Source organism: Mesoplodon bidens (genome assembly GCF_964165515.1).
Source record: "Mesoplodon bidens genome assembly, chromosome: 3".
Lineage (NCBI taxonomy): Eukaryota > Metazoa > Chordata > Mammalia > Artiodactyla > Ziphiidae > Mesoplodon > Mesoplodon bidens.
Genome location: NC_138178.1, coordinates 63,401,537 through 63,417,338, shown reverse-complemented (window position 1 = coordinate 63,417,338; position 15,802 = coordinate 63,401,537). Strand labels below are relative to the sequence as shown.

Sequence of the window (15,802 nt, the reverse complement as noted above, 5' to 3'; positions counted from 1 at the left end):
TCCCGCCCCTTTAGGCTCCTGCCTCAGGGGTCGGAGCTTCTGAGTTGCCATTCTTTCCTGGGCCCCAAAGCTTGGCCTATGGCCCGCAGCCATACCAGCCGAGTTTCATCTAAGGGTTTCATCCACTCAGACGAGGTGGGAGGACTCTGGTATCTTTTCCTCCCACCGCTTGGTGTTGTCCGCAGTTTCCATGGCTCCTGGAAGCCGCGATCGCGTCAGCAGCTGACGGTGGAGGAGCTCAGAGAGGCTCCTGTCCCTAGCCCTGACCTGGGCGCCAGGCTCTGAGGGGGTAAGTCGAGCCCTCTTCCCGCTAGCCCACCATTGAGAACACAGGAGTCCCTGCCCCCCAGTAAAGAAGCAGAGCTTTCTTTTTTAGAAGTAGGATAGGCGCCATCTCCCAGCTCCCCCTCTAAAATCTTCAGTCCAGCAGCTGTCCTGCCTGAAATTCTACCTTAGAGCCTCATTCTTTTGTCTCTTTGTTCCTAAAAGAACTCACACCTTGAAGAAAGAGAGGCACTTGGGAAAAGTGAAGTATGGATAACTCCCCCACCCCCAGTTCACTCCACCCCACCTCCCTCATTCCTCCAGTGCTGGATGGCTGAGACCTTGGCAACTGGTGGCTGGGGAGGTCAGGGACCTGGACCACCTTCAGAGAAGGTTTGATCCACATCCTCTGCCCCTCAGGTCCACGCTCTTTCTCTGGGCCTCAACCCATGTGCCCACCAAGTCTTTTCTGTGCTGGTTGAGGACACCAAGGAGATGCCTCTGCCCTGTGCCCTGCCACCTGAGCCCCACAGCAATTATGGCCCCCTTGATCTCCCTTTTGCCCCCCTGTGCTCTTGTCTCAGCTCACCTCTCCCCCCAGGCCCCACCTCCTCTGATCCCCTCCTTGTCCTCCTGCCCTTGCTCTCTTCTATCTGCCACATCCATCTTTGCCCTTTCCGGGGCAGTTAATTCACCTTCAGGCCTTAGCCCAAGGGTCACCCTGGAAAACCTTTCTGGGAGCCCCAAGGAAGGGTCAGACTCCCTTCTCTCTGTTGCCACAGCACTTGGTGGCTGTGCTTCCCTCTGCGCTGGCTCCACAAGCTCAACAGCCTGACCTGTACCACTCCCCACTCCAGTAGACCATGACCGCCCCCCACAAATCAAGCCAGGAAAGCTCAGGGTCTCAGTAAGGGCTGGGGGCTGCCCATAGCGAGCCCCTGCCTCTAAGTGGGAAAGACAGAGCACCCAGCCAGTGTGAAGTTGTGGGTGCTATGCAGGGTGTGGAAGGAGGGGGGCAGGGACTGGTCCTCATGGTCCATTTTGGAGAGGCCTTGTGTGTTGGTGAAATGGAGGGAGACAGCTCAGGAGGGAGCTACAGTAACCTGAGCCTGGAGTCAGGGGAGAAGAGTGTCAAGGTGTCCAGAAGGGAGAGGGCCTGGTGGGTGGTGCTACAATCCTGAGCAGGGACGGGTCTGGGAATGTGAGGAGTAGGCAGGTCAGTTACGGGTCAGGGCCCCCACCTTACAGCTGAAGCTCTGAAAGCCGGAGAGGTACTGGAGCAGTGACTTGATTTGAGGGCTTCTGACCCCCTACGGCAGAGCTAAAATACAGTGTCTCCCCAGATGTTCCCTGGCCCTGGCCATTTCTAGGCTCCCACAATGGGAAGGAGAGCAGCAGGATGGAGGAATGTGGGCCCAGTTTGCAGTGCACTGACTACCTGCGTGACTCGGGGCAACTGATTTCCCCTCTGAGCTTCAGTCCCCCCACCCCAAACCCGGGAGGATCAAATGAACCCGTGTTTGTTCAGCAAGTAGCTGGGCCATAGCACCCACAGATCATGCAATCTGTTGGAACTGAGAACTATTTAGCGAGGTTGAGGCTAGTGTTTATTTGAAATCTGAATCACCAGGGAGAATCCTGGGCGAAAGTTTGGGGTTGAAGGGTTTAAGTGCCCATTCAGCCCCAGGGCCTGTTTCCACATCTGAGGCGAGGCCTCAGAGGCTGGTGCTCTGGGAGGGCAGGCGTGCCCCAGCTCCAGGGTATCCCCTCTATTCTGCTGTCAGGACCCACTGAGTCAGAGCCCCACGGGCCTGACACCTGGTGCTGCCTGCTGTTCCCGGCACTCCCATCACCCCTAGCTACTGGACTGTGCTCACCCACTGAGCCCCACTGAAGGATGCAGGTGAGTGTGGGGAAGCTGGTCATGGCAGTCCCTGGGGCCTGGGCCGAAGCCTGACTGCTCTTTTCCTGGCAGGTGCTCTGACAGGGCCTCTGAGGGAGACTGGGAGTGGTCAGAGAAGAGCCTGCGGGTGTGGCTGGCAGAGAGCAGGTGGCAGCGGGCTGAGCTGGCTGGCCGCCTGCGGGCAGCACTGGAGGCCCTGTCTGAGCAAGCACAGGTGCTGCAGAAGCGGGAACGCGGGCTGGGACTCGGCAGGACCCAGTGTGAGCTGCTGGCTCCGAAGCAGAAAGTGAGGCTCTGGTCCTCTCCCCGTGGTCTTCCTTGCTTGTCCACAGCCCCAGGGAGGTCCCCTGAGCTAGCAAGTTCCCCTTACTAGACTGAAAACCCCAGAAAGCTCAGGGCTGATGCCCATATCTGGTGTCATATTCTCAGGAAGACGGCTTGTCAGGGCCTGGGGCATCCAAAGGAGACAGAGGGAAATTGAGTCCCCGGCAGGGCTACCATGTTGAAAGTGTCATCTCTGTGAATGGCACCCCCTGGAGGTGTGCAGTGCGTTGCCTGGTGTGGCTGGGAGCAGTGGATAGAAGCAAAGGAAGGACCAGGGAACCTCTGCGCTTCCCCTCCCAGGTAGAATAAGAGGGAACGAGGTGGCTGGTTTTAGCTCAGTGGACAGAAGAGTTTCCTCAGAAGCCCAGTCACCCCTGGTGAAGCTTCAGTCCCCAGGGAGGGAGAGAGGGTCATGCACACTGAGGCTTCTAGGGGAGGTACCCAGCACCCCTGCCGCATGTGAGAGTGTGGACAGTGCTATCCCGTGATGGCCTAGATACCTAAGCCTTTATGTGACCTGGTGGTCTCAGCCCACAGCTGACCCTCCTAGAGCCACTGCTCCCTACCAGCCAGAGAGGACCCTGGGAACCCAGTTGACACGCCTGCCCACTCTCCAGCATTCCACAACAGCAGCCCCTGTACTCTTTTTTTGGTTGTTTTTTTAAAATATATTTATTTATTTATTTTTGGCTGTGTTGGGTCTTCGTTGCTGCCGGCGCGCTTTCTCTAGTTGTGGCGAGTGGGGGCTACTCTTCGTTGTAGCGCGCCAACTTCTCACTGCGGTGGCTTCTCTTGCTGCAAAGCATGGGCTCTAGGCACACGGGCTTCAGTAGTTGTGGCACACGGGCTTAGTTACTCCACAGCATGTGGGATCTTCCCGGACCAGGGCTTGAACCTGTGTCCTCTGCATTGGCAGGAGGATTCTTAACCACTGCACCACCAGGGAAGTCCCAGCCCCTGTACTCTTGCTGGAGCTCCAAAGCCATCAGGAGCTGGGCTGGAGAAGGTGATGTGTCTTGTGTCTAGCTGGAGGTGGAGGGTTTCACATCTGGAGCCAGTAGTGATAACAGCTGTGCAGCTCTCAGAGCTGCATGGCACAGTTCCTTGTGTACAAGCCAGGGCACAGGTCCATGCTGGGCCCATAGCTGGGCTTATCACAGCTGGTGGAGCAGGCAGGGCCTTGTGGAGTGAGCCTGCTTTATCAGGGGCTGCAGACGCTGCCCTGCCGGGGGTGGGGGATGTGTGTTGTGAGGCTGGGTCAGCCCTCTCCAGGGGCTTTGCTGCCTTCAGCCCTCCCCGCAGCAGGTGGAATGCTCTGTGGCCCGCCTGGAGCAGGAGAGGCTGTGGGGATCCCAGAGACAGACGGAGTGGAGGAGGCCAGACCAGGATGCAGAAGACAAGTGAGGGTGCTCAGAGATGGGGGAGGGGCAGAGTGGCACAGGACAGGCAGACAGTCCCTTCTGCCCCCATGATCCTGCTACTTACTGCAGACAGAAGTGGAAAAGGCCCAGCAGTGTTTGGACCAGATGGGCCAAGAGTCCCTTGGCCCAGAGCTCAGCCTGGGGCCCCCTGAGGTAGGGATGACCAGAGCCCCCCATCCAAGTGGGTGCCTGGCAGGGCCCTGAACACTGGCCTTCCCGCGCATTCGGCCCTCCGTATACTTCATTCCCAGGTCTTCATTCTTGGAGCAGTAGCTGGGGAAGGAGGCCAGTGCAGGGGCTTCTGTTCCGCCCAAGAGGGACGCCCCTCTCCCAAACATTTGGAAAGACCCTGCGATCATCCAGCTGACTCCTCTCACGGTTCAGATGGGAAAACAGTCCGGATGGTAGGGAAAAGCTTGTTCAGGGTCATAACAGTGTGGTCTGAAGATTAGGAGGAGCCCCCTAGACTGAGTGTACCTGCAGGAGATGCTGGTGCCAGGCCTGCAAGGCCAGGAGCAGAGTTGGGATGGCAACAGGGCCCAGGCACTTCAGGACCCAGATGGATTCTCGATGGGGGTAGCTGAGACCCCTGAACAGGCTCAGGATACAACCTTCCTGCAGGAACGGCTGCTGATGCTCACCCAGGTGGGTCAAGACAGGGAAATGGTCAGCCCTGCAGGGAACCCAGGGTACCAAGTGAGCCAGGCTATGCCCACCTGTGCCAGGGAGCAGAGAAGCAGGGGAACCTGGGCCCTGTCCTTGGGGGATTCTGAGGTTGAGTGGCCCTAAGGACACCATGGAAAAGAGAACGACCAGGAGGGACAGCTTGGAGCAGGGCCCCCACACAGCCCAACTCCAGTGAGCACAGTTCACATCCTTGTCCACCAAAACAGCACCCTCTGCTGGTGGGAAGCCAGGGACTGTCCAGCCTCAAATCATTTGGTCCAGAGTTGAAGCCTGGAGTTCTGAGAAGCCTCTGTGGGCTGGGGTGGTCAGAGAAGGGCTCCTGGAAGGGTTGACTCCCAGAGGATGCGGAGGTCAGGAACTCGGGAGGAGGGAGCTGCGTGGGTAAAGACCCACGGGCTAGCTCAAGCAGACAGATCCCAGCCAGGGGAGGCGGAGCCATGGCTCAGGATGGAGCGGGGTCTTCACAGGTGAACGAGACTCAGAAGAGCTGGGCCAGAGCCACCAGCAGCTAGGGGCCTGCTTGGAGCAGCTGCAGCAGCTGCAAGGAGAAAAGCCGGTGTTGGAGCACCACGTGCAGGCCCTGAAGGCAGAGTGTGTCTGGCTGCCCGGGGAAAAGCCGGTGCTGCTAGCAGCGCTGAGGGCAGCCCTGGGCCAGGAGGCCTGGTAAATGGCTGCTCGGGCCCACCCCTCAGTGCTCAAGCTGGGCTGGGATGGGGGGTCGCGTTCTCACACTGGGGGAGATGGCCTGTGGGCAGGAGGTGGGCCAGCCTCTGTCACAGCCGGTAAAGGAGAGGAGCCCAGAACTCCAATCCCTAAATCATGTGGCCAAGGCCAGACTCCCTTCCCCAGGTATCAACACTCCTGGTTGTCACATTCTGGCTCATTTATGGGAGCATGTGGGAAATATGTCAGCTTCAACACGTCCTGTCTCCCCTACACGTGGCTGAGCCCCTCCTGCTGGCCCAGGGTCAGGCTTAGGGGAGGTGAGAGAACCTTAGCTGCTGAGCTCAAGTCAGGATGCTTGGGAGTGGAAGTGCTCAGGACAGAGGGTTTTATGTGTACAGGGAGCCATGAAGGAGCGTTCTCTGTCCCAGTCCCCATCCCTGCCATCAGGACATAGTGAGGACACCCATGCAACTTGGAATGGAATCACTGAAAATGTATGAAAACAAGGTGTGGGTGATCTGAGGTTCATGCTGTGCCCAGACCACCCCATTTCTAGTAGCACATTCAAGATCCACGAGGTACCAGTGCCCCTCGGGAAAGAGCTGGAGGAGAAGGAATCACATCCCAGGCTTCATGAGAAGGTGGCTGAGTACTGGAAGGCATGCTGGTACCAGGTAGCAGTTACTCTGAAATTCAGAGGAAGTACAGAGACTTCAGAAGCAGAATGAGGCCTGAGCTCCCCAGGTCGGTGCATTCTGTCCACCCCTTTCCTCTCCCTCCCCGTTCTCTTCCCCACCGCCCTGTCCTTCCTCCTACATGCCAATGAATCTTCCCCCTTCTTGGGATGTCCCAGCTTTGTCCTCCACTTCTTTCCCTTCTGCCTCTTCCTCATCATACTCCGTCATTCTCCATTCATTCATTCAGCAGGCATTTACAAACCACCAACTACATGTCTGGCCCTCTTCTGTACACAGTAGAACCAAAGTAGGAGCAGACCACTCCCTGTCCCCAAATGCTTCTGGTATTGGGGGTGGGGGGGGGAGAATCAAGCAGGCGATTATAATTTAATGTGCCTAGTGAGGGGAGAGGCACTATAAAAGCTATGGGCGGGGCGGCAGATAGCGAAGTCCTCCCCAGAGAGGGGGCTTCTGAGCCTCGAAATTTTCACTGAGGGATGAACAGGCATCTTCAAGGAACAAAAGAAAAAAGGGCATTTCAACAAGAGGGAAGAGCTCATGCAAAGGCCCAGAGAAGAGAGGCATGGAGGCGGGGGTGTTGTGAATAGTCCCTGACCCAAATGAGAAGTGGAGGAGGTGAGGAGTTGCTGTGAAGTGTGGGGGCCACAGCAAGGGCTCGGGGGTCCCAGGCCCTGTCCACCCCACTTCACCTCTAGCTCCTCCTGGAGGAAGCCTCCTGCTGGCCAGCACCCTCCCTTAGTCTCCTGGCCAAATGCCTGCGTGCACAGGCAGACAGACAGTTGGACACACACACACACACCAAGATATACGTCAAACACTCACCCAGAGACACGTGCGCATGCTCCCAGATGTGCCCACACAGAGACACAGAGAAATAGATACAGACACCGAGGAGATGGCTCAGAGCCACAGGGGTGGAGAGCTGTAAGGACCTGGATGGGATCCACGCTGTGCAGCAGGACCCCAACCAGAGGTGATCTGTTGCTATGGCTGGAAGCACAGGGAGAGGGGTTTCAGCAGCAGTGCTTAGCTGGCCCAGGCCTCATAGAAGGTGGAGTTGGTCTAAACTGGTGAACCTCAAACTGGGGTCCAGAGCTGGGCTCTGAGAGGGCTGTTATTTCCTCAAGGAAGCAAATTTGCAGTAACAGTCTGCAACTGCACATTTGTACAGAAAAAAAATCTCAGTTTTTGTCTGTTTCTCAACCCAGACTCTTAAGGGTTGGAGATTGTCTCCCTGGGGCCTGAAGGGACTCTGTTCTTTATGGGATGTGCAGTGGATCATGTCAGCGAGAAGGTAGGGAACTCAGTGACCAAGGGCCAGGCCCTCTGGTCAGATTCAGGCTCCGGGAAGGCAGGAGGTGGTGCCAGGGGAGCCCTATGCAAACACCATGTAGTTGGCCCATAACCAGTGCAGATGTGAGCCCCAGCTCTAGGGTCTCCCAGCTCCGTGCCCCTCAGGGACTGCCCTGCCCTGTCTCCCTCTTTCCAGTCCCTGGGAGCTCCTCCCAGGACTAGGACTCACCTGTGAGTGAATGGGTGCCCCAGGCCCTGTGCTTGTCCAGGGAAGGTGACCTAGAAGTTGGCCCTGCATCATGGGCAGGGGTCCTGTGTAGAGCAGCCAATGGGCCAAACACAGCAGGGAGAGGGGGCAGCAGCCAGATAGGGTCTGATGCTGCATCAACATCCGGCTGCAGGGGACACGAGGGGCACCCAGGGCCTTCAGCACTCTGCACCTCTAGTCCCATCCCCCACCTCAGGCTCCTTCCACCCTGACCCTCTCTGGGTCTCTACCTCAGTCTGTCTTCCTCTTCAATCCCAGGATTCTGTGGGCTTCACTGTACCCAAAATAGTGGTTAAGACTGTGGGCTCTGGAGCCTGACCACTGACTCCACATTATACTAGCTGTGTGCCCTTGGTCAAATTACTCCATTTCTCTGGCCCTCATCTGTAAAAACCAAGAACAGTAACAGCTTTCCTCCCCCAGCAGCTGGCTGTGAGGGTTAAACTGGACAAGCATGTAAGAAGCTCAGTGCTATGCTGGACACGTGGCACGTAGTCATGAAATGTTAGCTGCTACTGTTACACACTTCATGCTGCTGCAAGCCTGGCCGCTTTGAGGCAAAAGTCTCCCTTCCGAATCAGGGTCCCTTTGGGGCCAAAGAGCTGCCATGGCGGTTTGATCTCATTCACCGTCTGTGTTAGTTTGCTAGGGCTGCCATAACCAAGGACCACAGAATGGGGGGCTTAACCAACAGAAACTTACTGTCTCTAAGTTCTGGAGGCTGGAGTCCGAGATCAAAATGTCAGCAGGGTTGGTTCCTTCTGAGGGCTGCCTCTCCCCCAGCTTCTGGTGGTTGCTGACAGTCTTGGACATTCGCATCACCCCATTCTCTGCCTTCATATTCACAGAGGACTCTCCCTGTGTGTATGTTTCTGTGTTCAAATTTCCCCTATTTATAAAGACACCAGTTACACTGAATTAGGGCCCACTCTAATGAGCTCATTTTAAATTTACTTCTGTAAAGACCCTGTCTCCAAATAAAGTCCCATTCTGGGGTACTGGAGGTTAGAATGCAAACATACCTTTTTTTGTGGGGGACACAGGTCAACCCACAACACCCTCCAATTTGCTTCCCGCTACCTTCTTGTTGGGTGGGTTGGGTGTGACTTGGGATCTTGGGGACCCAGCTGTTCTTTGTCTTGTTTTTCCCTTCCCTTAATCCCAGGACCCTGGCACAGCTGCAGAGGGGCTGGAGTGTCCAAGGGAGGGGTCGCTCAGTGAGCCCCCAGGCACCTCGGGTGAGGGAGGCAGACTGGGGTCCAGGCTGGAAATCGGGCTCCTCTCTGCAGGCCGGGCCCTGCCCAGACTCAAGAGCCTGTGTGGGGGTGTCTGTGGGCATGAGAGGATGGGGGCGGGGCTCCCCACAGATGGGGCTGCAATCTGTGCTTCACTGCCTGGCCCTGGCCAGTGACAGGAGCAAGACGCAGGCTCTGGAGAGGAAAAACAACCAGATGACTGCCAGGATCCAGAGGTGGAAGGTGGGAGGAGCTAGGGGCTGCCTGGGGTGGGGGGAGTTGGGGCCCACCTGGGGTAGAAGCCCTTCCTGATGACCCTAGAGTCTTCCCCAAGCCTGAAACCAGGGACCTAGTGCAAAAAAGTAAGCAGCCCAGGCTCTGTCACAGGCACTAGCCCCTTCCCCTCATGGGGCCTCAGCTTCCCTGTCTGTATAATGGGTCCCAAACTCCCTGTCCTGGCCCCTGTAGTACCTGGGGGCTCAGGTCCAGGGTGTGGGGCCTCTTGAGCTAAGGCAGCCCTTCTGTCCACAAATGGACAAGGGCCTCTCACTCCAGTCTGAGCTGGATGCCTGGGGGTAGGAGCAGGACTCAGGGTGCAGCTGGCACCTGAACCTGCAGCGTGAGCTACTAGGGGCAAGGGTCAGTGCCCTCGGGTGAGTGTGGCCCGGGCCTGCCCACACACCAGGACAGGGACACGAGAACCTGGACAGTCCAGCGGCTGAGAAGGAAGGCCAGCCGCCCAGGTGTTCCTGAGTCCTAGGCACCCTCCCTCTTCCCACAGGTGCGGGCCCCGGCAGAGGCCCCAGGCAGGCTATGAGTCAGTCTGTGCATGCAAGGTGGGCTCCACCCCATCCCCAGCCCCCTGTGGAGGTCTGGGCCCAGCTTGGCTTCTCTCTGGGGACCAGACTGGCATTTACTGAGTGGGCACCAGCCAAGCCCACTCCCCTCAGCCTCCAGTCCCAGTCTGCAGGGGAGGCCTCTGTGGAATCCTCCCTGGGCCTCTCAGGCAGCAGGGTTTCCAAGAACACAGAGATGGGGTTGTGGCCAGGTGGCCTTGGACAAACCCTCTGCTGACTCTGAGGTCCCCATCTGTGCACTGGGACTGGTGTCGGTAGGACTCAGGAAGGGTTCTTGACCCTCAGTGATACTATGACCCTATTTGGTTTACCCATTAGGTTGCTGTCCCTGGGTCATACTCTCCAGATCTTTAGGGCCTGTGTCCCAGTGGAGTGGCCCACTGTCCTTGGTTGGGCTAATGACATTCAGAATGGGATGTGGGCAAGGCCTGCCCCAGGTGCTGCCAGAGCCGAGGCCTGCAGAGAAACCCAAGGAGTGTCCAGGGCCCCCCCCTCCCCAGTGGCAGAGGGGAAAGCTTGGGAGCAGGTGGGGGAAGAGTCACTGCAGCCCCACTGGGAGGTGAGATCTGGCCTGGGTTGGTCCTGGCTGCCCTCCCTCAGGGCTGGGGACAGGGCCTCCCAGGCAGAGGATGCAGCTGTGTGGACCGGGCCCTCTAAGACCACGCTGGGTCCTTGTGACCAGGAAACTGAGGCCGAGGCCACCTGGAGAGGTGAAGGTAGGGTGAACTCAGGAGGCGGGGAGGGGAAAGCTTGTTGGAACCAGTGAATCGGGATCAGGATGTCTCCTCCGAGGGCCAAGAGCTGAGCCTAGACCCACTGCAGGCTGGACCCCAGGCTGCCCTGCTCTTGCATGGTCTTGGGGTGGCCCTGGGTGGGGACCAGGCACTCACTCCTTGGCAGGGTGGGCTCACCAGTCAACACAAAGCAAGTGCATCACGGTCAAGGCTCTGTGGGTCCAGCCTGGTGCACAGGGACCCAGTGCAGGGAGAGAGGGGAGGATCTGGAGACAGAGGGGGATTTGGAGACCGGGGCCTGCCCTCAGGAAGCTCTCAGGCTAGAAGAAATTAGTCATACAGGGAGCACTGAGGGAGTTTCACCCATCAGGATTTTTGGACTCAGGGAAATTTTTAGTCACCTAAAAATTAGGAGGGGAAGAAAGAGGCCACCTTGCTCCTTCCCCCTAGTGCTGTTCCATCAGCTTCTCCCAGCACCTGATAGGCATCTGTCCCTTCTTTGGGTCAAGGCGTAGTCCCAGGCAGCCCCCTGTGAGAATGGAGTGAGGTGATGTCCTTGGGGAAGCACCAGATTGAGATAGGAGCCAACGACCGACCCCTCACCCCCAGTTCCTGCAGACTTCGCTGCAGGAGGTAGGCTCCAAGCTGACCCAGATGCGGCCTAAGCTCGAGAAAGCCTGGGATGTGCTGAAAGCTCAAGCCTCAGAGCTGGAGGCTCAGCAGCTGGCCCTGGAGGGTGCCCAGAATCAGGGGCTCAACTCACCCCCACCTCTGTGCCACTGCCAGGCCTGCATGCCCAACGAGGGACCCACAGTCTCCCCTGCCCATTCCTGGTCACACTGTGGCCACTGGCTTTCCCTTCCTCGACTCCCTAGTCAAGTCCCTCCCAAGCCCTCACTGCCCCCTTTCCGACAGGGCTGAAGCCCTCGAACGTGCTCACTGCCTCTCCCCCCTCCCCCTCAAGGTGGCAGAGAGCCTTGCTGAGAAGCTGAGGCTGGAGCAGGAGCTGGTGGGAAAGTGAGGACCATGGTGGGTGAGGGGCACCCGGATCTGAGGGGCTCTGGGGGAGAAATCCCCTCCCTCACAGAGATGCTCACCAGGCCCCACAGCTCCTCCCGTGCCCCTGAGAATCTGGGGCAGGTGGCAGGGGGCGTTTGGCGACATGCTGTTAAGTGAGCCCTCTCATCCCCTCGGGGGATAGTGATGGGCCTGGGGCCTGATGTATCGCCCTGTCTGCCTTCTCCTCTCTGAAGAGGGGAATCTAGGGGAAGAAGCAGGAGAGAGCGTGGCTAGGTGGGTTCTGGGGGCACAGGGAGTCAGGATGTCTGGGTTCCTGGGCCTGGCGTCAGAGATTGAAGGAGAGTGGCCTTCAGAGCTGAAAAGTCCTGTGCTCGAGTCAGCTTCTCCACCAACCAACTAGGTGAGCATGAGCAAGTCTGCCTTCTCTAAGCCTCAGTTTCCTCATCTGAAAAATGGGGGTACTGACAGTACCTACCTCAAAGGAAGATGTGAGGATTACACAAGACAGTGCATGGAGCACAGTGCCTGTTTCCAGTCCCCCTAAGCTTCCTGATACCTGGGGTCCAGTTTAGGTGAGTCAGTATTAAAGCCATAAAAGCAGAGAGATGTGCCCAAGACCAACTGTGTATGGGGCTTCAGTCACAAAGTCTATCCATTGTTCCACCAACAAGGCATTGTCTGCACTTCTTATTAAGTTCAGGAAACAATTTGATATAATGTGCAGCCATCAATCATAGACAGTGTAGCAATGCCCACGACCAGGAGCTTGAATACTGTTAGTGCTTGGATCCTATTTCACTCTGACCAAGGGCCTCATCTTTATGACCCTGCGTGGAGGAGTTGGATGGGGTGGGGAATCCTGTCTTTTGCCTCAGCTGCTCTCTGGGGATCCCGAGGGAAGGGGGGCAGATCCATCAGTGGACCCTCAGGCTGGGAACTGTGTCCACAGGGAACAGGAGCTGGTGCAGCTCCGAGCATCAAGGGCTCCAGCACCGGGAGGACAGAAGCCTCCATCCGCCTCTCAACTCCTGAAGGTAGCATTTGGGGATTCTCCAGAGGGACAGGCAGAGTGACCCCTGCCTCCCTGTGGGACCAAGTCCCAGTTTCTCTCTCTGCCTTCGTCTCCCCATCCGCAAGTTGGAGGGGGAAACAGAGGCTCAAAGGGTCCCTCCAGCTTGGACCTTTGCTGGTTCTCCTGGATTCCTCAGCTGCCCACCCTTCCCTGGCAGAGCTGGAGCTACCGCCTATCTGGTACCTGCCCTGCCTCTGCGCCCTCTGTGGGGGTCAGCCTCTGCCTCATCTGCTTCCAGATCGTAGCCACAGCCCTGGAACCAGAGGAGAGGAGCATCTGAGAAGCAGCCAGGGGCAGTGCCCAGGCTGGGGAAGAAAGATGGCGTGGAGACTGAGGCCCAGAGCCACGAGGGAACAGATTCACAGCCTCGCTCTGCAGCACAAGAGATTGAGGTCAGCCCCTGGCCCTGCCCCGGGGAGCCGGGCAGTCCTGGCACAGAGGGCCTGGATCGATAGGCCTCAGGAAACCAAGCAGGGACAAAGACTCTTGGGGAGAGGGGAGGCCCCTGTAGCTATGCCTTTAGCCCCCAAGGCCAAAGTCTCTGTCAGGTCTATTGTAGGTGGCTGCAGTAAGAGGCTGTCCTTGTCCCCCACCTGCCCCGGGGCCTGAAATGCTCACGCCGGCACAAGGTTCCTGATTCTCTTTCCCAGGGGGACCCTGTGGCTCAGAGTAGAGCTGGGCAGGGAGTGGCCAGGTGGGGATGCTGGGGTCCTTGTGGGGCTTGGTTGGCCCACTCATTGCCCCAGTGCCAGCAGAGTGATGGCTGGGACCCTCTGTCTTACTGGTGAAGGCCTGAGGCACTGGGCTTCAGGCTTTTCAAAGTGAGTTTTCATTTACTTGCGCTTCATTCAAATCATTCTACAGTTTCCATTTCACAGACAGGAAACTGCCCAGAGAAGGGGAGTAACTTGCCCTAGGTCACACAGCAAAACAGCAGCTAAGCCCCCTGGTCCCCTAACCTGTCCCAGAAAGGTGGTTCCTCATTTCACACTGCCTATTCTGAGCTTGAGAGCAGGACCATCTTCAATGGCCACAGGCCAGGCCGGCTTAGGGTTGACATCCCCCTCAAGGTCAACTGGCCATTGTTCTTTCTCTGAACTTCCCTCCCCACCCTCCTCTGTGCTTCCTTCCCCTACAGAGCTCTGTCAGCTGGGCCACGTGCCCCCCGAACCATCCTCGATGCTGGCACTGAACGCTCCCCCATCTACTGCCTTAAGTGAAGCAGGGTTTTGCAGAGGGGGGCTCTGGCAGGGTGATGGGACAGAACATTTGGGGATTGTTTCTCCAGCATCGTCCTCCTCCCTCCCATATACAGGCTACTGTGGGGGCTGCCCAGTTCTCAACTGATTGGTCCAGCACTGGGTGCTGAACCCAACTGAACCAATGGTCTCCTTCCTGGGGTCACTGGACTTCGGACAAAAGAGTAATCTTCCCAGGGCTGAAAACTGGACACATAAAACTGGGGAGCTGTCAACTGCCCTGTTTTTCTCTGAGGAAAAAGGTGTATTTCACTAACAGCAAATGGAGCTGACGATTCCCAGAAAGTGAAATTGGGATGGAGAGATTTTGGTTCAGCCCAGGGGGTCTCATGCATGCAGAAGACATAAACTTGACCTTTGGGATGGTCATCTCACCTTGCTCTGTAGCTCAGGCATCAGGCTGAGCTGGTCTTCAGGACGTGAGGAATACCTTCCACGGGCAGGGCTTCTGGGTTCCAGACCCTTCCTGAGGCCAGCCCCAGGTCCCATTGCCCTTGGGCTCCTCCACATACCCTGGTGTCGGAGAATAAATACCCCTCCTGTCTGCTCATATGGGCCTGAGCGATTTGGGTCCCTTACGAGGGAATGCCTCCAAACCAGATGGCTGACCCCCCCTGTCCCAAAAGCTCTCCCGGTAGGCAGAGCATTGCCCTCCACTGGCTTATCTCAGACCCGGCTCGGGTTTGTTCCCCTGGCACAGAAGGCCACCCCACCACCCCTTTGCCTTCTTGTGTGTCCCTGTGTCCCAGCTGCTGACAGGGTTTGTACTCACTGTCTCCAAGCGCAGCGGGGGCTCCCACTCTTCCCAGTCCTGCTGGTCTGATCGGTTCCTTCTCCCCTTCCTTCCGGTGGTGATTACAAACCTTCTCTTTCATAAGTCCCAAGCCACCAACTCCCCCTCCTTTCCGGGCAGTAACCGGCACATTTCACAGGGAGGCGGGCAGAGACGCCGTCGGCGCCAGTCCGACCCTCCAAGCGCCGCTCGGCCCCAGGCCCTTCCCAGCCGCCCCCCCACCCCCCGCTCGCCCCATTGGCTGCGCGAAGGGCACATGCCCAGCCCTGGCCAATGAGGTGGGGGAAGCTGCGGCTAGTGGCTGGGAAAGCTGGTCCCGGAGATGCTCAGGTCCCTCAGAGGACCCCCACTGCTGTGCGAGGCTTGGGGGGTCGGGTGGGGCAAGAGCCGAGACGTGGGATAATCAGACTCCCCTCCCCGCGTCCTCTATTTCCCTCTCGTAACCGCGCTGGGTTACCCCTGCCCTAACTGAAAAGAAGCATCTGCGGGAGCAGTTGGACAGCTGCGTTAGAGTCCGTTCCCAGCCCTGCCATTCACTACGTATGTGACCTCGTGCACATTTCTGCTCTTCAGTTTCTTCATCTGTAAAATGAACAAAGTCACTGCCTCACAGGTCTATGGGTGCAGTGTTAAATGAGACACTGAGCACAGAGTGCTTTGCCTCGCTCGTGGTTAGGGCAGATTCTGGACTCCGTAGCCACCGACTGCTCTTCTCACAGCTCTGGGACCTCATGATAGTTACTCAACCTCTCTGCGCCTCCAAACTCATAAATGTGTAGAGGAGCAAACGAGTTAATTCATGCAAAGAACTTAAACCACACCTGGCATACACGTGTTCAGTAATTGGTAATTTTCACAGCCTCCTTATTACCATCAGTGCCATCCCATGTCCTGGGGCACATGTTCAGAGTTCCTCTGGGGTACAAACCTGGGAGCAGAATTGCTGGGCCCCAGGGCATGGGCACGTTCCACTTTACTAGGTACAGCCAAAGTGTTTTCCAGAGTTAGGCTAATTTACACTCCCCTCAGCAATCTGTGAGAGTTCCCATTGCTCCCTATCCTTGCCAAGGCCTGGTATTTTAATACAGTTTGTGCCAATCTGATGGTGTGGAATGGATTTTTGTGCATTTCCCTGATTACTAATGAGGACCATTTTATTTCCTCTTCTGCGAAACACCTGTTCATGACTTTGCCCCCTCTCCTCAATCCTTCTTTTTGCTTTTGTCTTAATAAGCATTTTTTAAAAAAAGAAATTCTGACTAGTTGTGTGTTACAAGCATCTCCTCCCAGTTTGTCTTATCTTATGGT

General features: G+C 57.2%; 2 long non-coding RNA genes across 4 annotated transcripts; one reads left to right on the top strand and one right to left on the bottom strand.

Annotated features, from left to right (window-relative positions):
- The first annotated feature begins 219 nt into the window (after nt 1-219).
- Nucleotides 220-2,390, top strand: LOC308613666. The gene is made up of 3 exons (XR_014015297.1): nt 220-289; nt 2,049-2,167; nt 2,240-2,390. It is a non-coding gene; the product is annotated as an uncharacterized lncRNA (long non-coding RNA).
- Nucleotides 2,391-2,810: 420 nt separating this feature from the next.
- LOC308613665 lies at nt 2,811-14,705 on the bottom strand. 3 transcript variants are annotated; one of them, XR_014015294.1, is made up of 4 exons: nt 14,474-14,705; nt 8,227-8,413; nt 5,848-5,951; nt 2,811-5,137 (listed from the first exon to the last, which is right to left on the bottom strand). It is a non-coding gene; the product is annotated as an uncharacterized lncRNA (long non-coding RNA). The 3 variants fall into 3 exon arrangements; XR_014015295.1 differs by lacking the exon at nt 2,811-5,137 and adding an exon at nt 10,783-10,879 and having other exon boundaries at nt 5,742-5,951; XR_014015296.1 differs by lacking the exon at nt 2,811-5,137 and having other exon boundaries at nt 5,742-5,951.
- Nucleotides 14,706-15,802: the final 1,097 nt, after the last annotated feature.